Source organism: Podarcis erhardii (genome assembly GCF_964252035.2).
Source record: "Podarcis erhardii genome assembly, chromosome: 1".
Classification (NCBI taxonomy): domain Eukaryota; kingdom Metazoa; phylum Chordata; class Lepidosauria; order Squamata; family Lacertidae; genus Podarcis; species Podarcis erhardii.
Genome location: NC_138497.1, coordinates 91,275,532 through 91,282,150, shown reverse-complemented (window position 1 = coordinate 91,282,150; position 6,619 = coordinate 91,275,532).

Here is a 6,619-nt window from a genome sequence, read left to right as displayed (position 1 = left end):
GCCAATGGGCTTAAAATGTTTTGCCTTCTCCTGGATTCACTTGAAGTCTGTTGATTAGAAAGAGAGTATGCTCAAAAACCTTCCTCAGTCCTCTTGAATGAAGGGGTAGAATGACAGGGACAGGGACAGATGCAAGCCTCCCCCAGCCATTTTATAGGCAGCGAAATCAGATGCATGGTTTATAAGAACAAGTTGGTTGCGTATGTAATTTTTCCATTAGCGATTCTGCAGAAGGAGCATTGATAATTATGCCCCCCAGTGAATCTTCCTGAGGCACTGTTCGCCTGGCATTGTTGAAGGTGGGGGAGGAGGTGGGACGGTGGCTGAATATGTGCATTTTAAATTTCTGCGATTGCATTTTCACTGAAGTGTGGGGGCCCTGGAAGTTTCCTGATGGTTTTTAATGCAATTGGTTCCACTTAGGAAAGATGACATGTGGAAATGTGATGAGCTGAACGCTTTATAGGTAATTGGAATTCAGGCAGTGGCAGCCGCAGCAACAATAACAACAACCTGTTGCCTTGTCACAGCTCTTAAGGAAAGGGAGGGAGAGGTGGGGCTTCTGTTTTCTTTCTACGTTGTGGAAGTCAGTGCATCCATCATATTACCCACTGATCCTGGATGTCGGCTGCTTAAACCAAAATTTACTGAATGTCAAAAGTTTATGCACTTACGACAGAATTGGTTGTTACCCAGAACTCATGAGTGACCTCCTTAATCCCTTTCCTCCTTAAGTATAGTAATGAGACCCACGGCAGCATAGTGGCTAGCATGTCAGACTAGGACCTTGGAGACCTGTGTTCAAATAGCCACTCAGCTATGAATCTCACTGGGTGACTTTGGGCCATTCATTGCCTCTCAGCCTAACTTACCTTAACAAAGTTGTTGTGTGAGAGAACAATGTAGGCCAGCTTGTGCTCCTTGGAGAAAAAGGGGGGATATAAATGCAATAGAGAAAAAATAGGAATAATGAGATGCATGATGTGGCATGATCACACATGTTTCTCCACTCTCATTTGATACCACTTATGGAGTCTGACCATTGGTGCATCTGTGTCAATGTTGTCTACACTGACTGACAGCAGCTCTTCAGGATTTCAGCCACAAACTTTTCCAAGCCGTGCACAGAGATGTCAAAGATGGAACATGGGTCCCGCTTTCCTGTGCTGGGACAGCCCAGTTGAGGACCTACTGGGCTTTTTGGCAAACATGGGCACTGAAGAAGGCTCCATAGACAATGGAACAGATGAGATGTAGATTGAAATGAAGGATACTCACAAGCACTTTTTGGCCACCTTGAAAGCAAGGTAAGCACAACCAAATCCCCTCACTTCACCCATGAGAAATTCACATTTTTTAAAAAAGAAAAATCCCCTTTCATTATTTTAGAATGAAATTCTCATTATTTTTATTATTTGATGAAGGAGTGTCAGGAAAAAATGCCTGAGATTTTTTTTTTATTTTTTATTGGCATATCGCTAGAATTCTCCCAGACTAACTAAAAAAATAATTTTAAAGGATTCATTCTGAGCAACCAGGAAGAGTTGAATTGTATGATAGGGTTTTTCTCTCTCTTAAGCTTTTACCTTTCTTTTCCTTAGATTGTTTTGTCGGTGTAAGAGCTAGTAGGGTTTGAGATAGAGGACTCCTGTGAGGCACAGTATATCTTCAATTCCACTCACAATTTAATGAATTGGAGGCAGGCTCTTAATACAATTCTTATCTATATTTTAGCATAATGACTGCAAATCCAATTTTATAAGCCAATATCTTAATCCCTATCACATTTTAATGTGCATCTGTGCACGCACATTCCAAATAGATATAAATTGGCTTACATAACACTCTTTCTCTATACTATATTACCTTCCTAAATTACTCTGGGTGTAAGGATATGCCTTTCTTTAGCATTTCAGTCTTGTTTTAATACATGATATAGCCCTTAAATAATATGCAATTCATGTCTTTGTCATTCATATACACCTCTGAGCCAATAAACTGAACATTAAGGGTCAAATTTCACATTATGTTAAATGTGATTGACACTGGCCACTTTCTTTTTTAAAGATAAAACTGCAGAGCAGGCATTCAGTCTTGCTTAGGACTGTGTTGCACAGCCAGGAGGGTTCTTCCACTCACTGCTATTTGCCCACTGAAAATTATATGGCCCATCTAACCCAGCATCCCGTTCTCACAGCAGTCAAACAGATCCCCCCAAGAAACCCAGAAACAAGACAAAAGCTTGATGGTACATGACTCCAGTCAAGCTTGCAAAGATATACCATTTGCCCAATAATAAATGCTGGAAATGTAACGAATGTGAAGGAACTTTCTATCATCTTTGGTGGACCTGCCCAAAGGTTAAAGCCTACTGGGAAATGATCTATAATGAAATTAAGAAAATCCTTAAGTGGACATTTGTAAAGAAACCGGAGGCTTTTCTTTTGGGCATGGTCGGCCAATTGGTACCAAAGAAAGATAGGACCTTTTTCATGTATGCAACCACAGCAGCAAGAATTCTCCTGGCAAAGTATTGGAAGATGCAAGAATTACCTACTCTGGAAGAATGGCAGACGAAGGTGACTGAATTTATGGGACTGGCAGAGATGACCGGCAGAATCCGTGATCAGAGGAGAGAGACAGTGGAAGAGGACTGGAAAAAATTTAAAATATATCTTAAGAACTGTTGCAAAATCTCAGATTGATAAAATGTCAAGGGGTAAGAAACAGAGAATTATAGCTGTAAATATTTAAGTTAAGAGAATCTTGAGGGAAATTAAATATAGAAATGGAATGAAGGATTGCTAAAAAATTTTTGAGACAAGGGTGCAGTGAAGGGGAGGCATGGGGAAGTCACGTGTTGTTTATGAATGTTTTTATTTGTGTGTTTTTTGTTTATGAAAATTAATAAAAATTATTTAAAAAAAAAAAAAGCTTTCTCCCCTCCTGCAGTTTCTAGCAGCTGGTATTCAGAAGCATTATTGCTTCTGATTGTGGAGGCAGAGCAAAGCCATCCTGCTAGCAGCTGCTGATAGCTGTGTCTTCCATGAATTTGTCTAATCCTCTTCTAAAGCCATCTAGATCTACAGGCCACCACTGTCTCCTGCAGTAGGAAGTTCCATAGTTTAACTATGAGATGCACAAAGAAGCACTTTCATTCACCTGTCTTGAATCTTCAAACATGCAGTTTCATAGGATCTCCAAAAATTCTAGTGCTATGAGAGAGGGAGAATTCCCCCCCTCTATCCACTTTTTCAATGCCATGCATAACTTTTTATTATGCTATGTTTTACTAAACTAAAAAGTCCCAGATGCTGCAACCTTTCCTCACAGGGGAAATCAATCCTTGAATGAAGCATTACAACAACTAATATAACAGGATTATATTCATATACTGATTTTAGTAGCTCTCATGAGCAGCAGCATGGAAGCATAGAGGGTAGCTGTGCAGAAAAAACTCAGGCCCCAATTGTCTGCAAAGGAGGAGGCCCACATGAAGTCTTCGACAAGATCTGTAGCCCAGAAATATTGGGGCTTCAAATCTCACAGGACGCTTTCCACACAGATTTGTATATCTGAAGGCTGCTTCCCTGTAGATACTCTCGTAGCAGGGCTGGATTTAGGTTAGATGATGCTCTAAGCTACTGAAGGTAATGGGCCCCTTTATATGTCCAGCTGTCCTTTGTCAACAACAAATTGCCCCTGTTTTTTGTGTTGAACATATGCTATATGGTAATTTAGGGACCTAATAGGTATCTAAAGCCATTTGCACATGTTGCCATGCAGAATGTAGGCACCCTATACATAGAAATGAGCAAACCAGTGATATTTTTGGGAGTAGGCTAGCTGGCTCATAGGAGCCTACACAACACAAAACACTGTTGCTGTATGTAGGTTTTATTTTATTTGGTTTTTTTATTTTATATTTTGGAAATGTACATCTAGTTTTCTTTTCTTTTAATTTTTTGGGGGGCCCCAAGAGAGTGGGGCCCTAAGCTATAGCTTGTTTAGCTTATACGTAAATCCAGCACTGTCTCATAGTGTGCACAGATGCTGAGGGAAGGGATAGCTGGAGCATGCAATACTGGAAGAGGAGTAGCTACCAACAGCTGTACACCCTGCTACACACTGCTTGATCATAAAACCCAAAAAGTGTTCCGGTACAAGAAGGTTGTAAGGCCTGAATAGGACTGAAGTCATAAAAGAAACTCTGGATCAGACAAATAGGTGATCCCACAAAACCAGTTTTGTAATATATTGTAATATATAGTATTTAAGCTATGAAATATATATTGGTCAAGATGGCAATGCTCCTGAAAATCTTATATTTTGGAAATGTACACCCAGTTTTTTCCCTTTAAATTATTTTGGGGGCCCCAAGAGAGTGGGGCCCTAAGTTATAGGTTGTTTAGCTTACACATAAATCTGGAACTGGCGACCATCAAACCAACACCTCCTGCTATCTTTTACTGTCTTCATGAGGAAATAACTTCTGATAGCTGCCACCCTGTGTCTATTCAAGGCCAATTTAAGATGTCCACCAGGACATTATGACACTAGATGTACAGTAAACTCTGGATACCTAAAGTATTTTTTTGGACTTCAACTTCCATTATTTTAAGCGATAAGTAAGAAAACCTTTTCTTTTCCAAAGATAACTCCTCTGTCTGCAGTGCTTTTCTGCAAGCGTGCGATAAGGGTATCTGCAATACAAATGTAACTCAACTATCTTGAGCTGGAATCTCAGCACTGAACTGTGCAAGAGAATTTTTCGTCACTGGATTTTTAAAAAGGGTTGGGGAGGTAAGCTGAGAATAAAAGACTGCTTCTTGAAAAGATCCATTTAGCTTGTGATGGTGAGACACAGTGGTATTTTGCAAGATGAAAAACTGCTAATTTTTTCTCTTCAAGTACATTTTTTAAAAATGAATTGTTTTTATTTTACTTTAATTATATGCTACATTTTCTCCTTTCTTTGCTGTCAGAAAGTTTTGAAGAGAAAGTTCACCAAGCAGCCCTTCCCAGAATGTTGTAAACATTCAGTTCTTTTTGAAAGTTTTTATTTTTCAAAATGCGACATTGTTACCTCTTTGTTTTTAAAAATTCAAGATTATATTCCACTTTCATTACAGGTGTTAGACAATTAAAATATCTCTTTTTTCAGCTATGGAAGATATTAGGCAAATTGCTAATATTTCTGGTAGCTTAGAAATCTCTTGAAAGAAACACACCATACAAAAAGTGAAGCAGCTATCATGTACAGTGGTACCTCAGATTACAGACGCTTCAGGTTACAGACTCCACTAACCCAGAAATAATACCTCAGGTTAAGAACTTTGCTTCAGGATGAGAACAGAAATCGTGTGGTGGCAGTGGGAGGCCCCATTAGCTAAAGTGGTACCTCAGGTTAAGAACATTTTCAGATTAAGAACGGACCTCCAGAACGAATTAAGTTCTTAACCTGAGGTACCACTGTACTTGTCAGTAGCAAAATAATAATGCAGCTCTTCTTTGGGCAGATTGGAAAGGCCTTTGAGCCTACAAAGTGACTTACAACTTAACTGAAAATAGCATAAAACATCATGGTGAAACAAATTAAAAGAATACAGACCACAAACCAGAACATATAAAACACAGAGGTCTAATGCTACTATGACAATTAAAGCACTTCAGCATCATTTATTGTCAAAGGCTGGGAAAACACATTTTAAATTAGCAAGAATAGTATTGTTAGTGCCAGGCAAAGCAGTCCCAGATGGCAGCAGTTGTCATGTGTTTGGCTAGACAGTTCAGATGTTATGCGGTTATAATCTAAAAACTACATAGAAATTAATTAAAGCAGCCCATCTTCCAATAAATCTAAATGGATTTGGATATTACTTAACCATCCAGGGGTCCTTTACCTTTTTTAAACCTATATGTATGTATATGTACAGTATATAATATCCAAATCCATTTAGATGGGGTTGCTGTGCTCATCTCACTTTCAGGCCAAGGGAGCCGGCGTTTGTCCACAGACAGGTTTCCAGGTCATGTGGCCAGCATGACTAAACTGCTTCTGCTGCAACAGAACACTGTGATGGAAGTCAGAGTGCACAGAAACGCAGTTTACCTTCCCGCTGCAGTGGTACCTATTTATCTACTTGCACTGGCATGCTTTCGAACTGTTAGGTTGGCAGGGGTTGGGACACACCATCGCAGGGATTCGAACTGCCAACCTTCTGATCAGCAAGCCCAAGAGGCTCAATGGTTTGAACCACAGTGCCACCCACCATTCATACATACATACATACATACATACATACATACATACATACGTGTGTGCGTGTCTTTCAAAAATTTCCACCCTCCACTATTTTACATGTGGGAAACAGGATAGGCTACATATTTGTTTGTTTGCTTGCTTGCTTGCTTGCTTGCTTGCTTGCTTGTGGGGGGTGAGGGAGATGGACTGGTAAAGTTCCCTCTGGTGGGCCCTTCTCTATGCCAGTGGGCTCCCCTTGGACCCAACCACCTGATGAAAAGTTTCTTTAAAAGGAGTCCAGGGCAGGGTTTGGCGATGGGCTCTACCTCAGGGCTGTAGTTCCAGCAGCTTTCTGGGATAATGCTCGCCAACACT